Genomic DNA, 907 nt, shown 5'->3' on the forward strand with positions numbered 1-907 from the left:
CAAATTTGCTTAGTTTGTGATGTCGTCTATGAATAGTCCAACAATGACTGTGCTCGAATCAGGGGAAAATAAAATACAAGAAAATATTCTTCAAAAAAAAAAAATCCCCTCAGCTGAATAAAATTTTGGTAAAACCATCTGATTCAAGTGGGGTGGGGGGCAGGTATTCTTAAAGTTGTGCCTTTACACCCCAAGGGGTTATCGAAACTGGTTCTTGGGGTTATCCAAAAAAGGTATGCTGGAAAATATATAAAAAAAAATCTTTTCAAATTATATTTTATGCATTTATTTTTGAAAATTAAAATATATTACTCCTTAGAATTCAGGGCCCGTATACACAAAACTTGTTAGCACTAACAAATAGCTGTTAAGGGTAACAAATTCCTGTTAAGGCTAACATTTAGCTGTTAAGCACTAACAGTGGATACAGAAAACTTGTTAGGGCCTTAAAAGTACTGTTAAGGTAAAAGTGCTGTGGAGGACTATTAAGCTCTTAGCAAATTCCTGTTAGTAGAGAAGATGGCGGAGCAACAACAACAACTACAAAGACGACAGCGAGTATATCGACAGCGACGGGACATATTTAACGAGTACAATGACGACGAACTCATCAAACGCTTCAGGATGAACCGTGCTAGTATAATAACTGGCTGATTTAGTGAAGGACAAACTTCAATCCCGAACAGAACGGAATCGACCACTGAGTCCTGAGACGAAGGTGGCAATTACCCTAAGATATTTGGCCACAGGTAAAATGCAGCAGTGCAGCAGTGACGACTTTGGGACCTCGCAAGCAACAATCAGCCGTGTCATTACTCAGACAATTGATGCACTGTCAGAACCAGATATTGTAACTCAATTTGTAAAATTCCCATTGACTCGCCAAGAAGTGCAAGTGAAACAAGCA

The sequence above is a fragment of the Oratosquilla oratoria genome, chromosome 18 (genome assembly GCF_046742065.1).
Source record: "Oratosquilla oratoria isolate Oo_2021 chromosome 18, ASM4674206v1, whole genome shotgun sequence".
NCBI classification, from domain to species: domain Eukaryota; kingdom Metazoa; phylum Arthropoda; class Malacostraca; order Stomatopoda; family Squillidae; genus Oratosquilla; species Oratosquilla oratoria.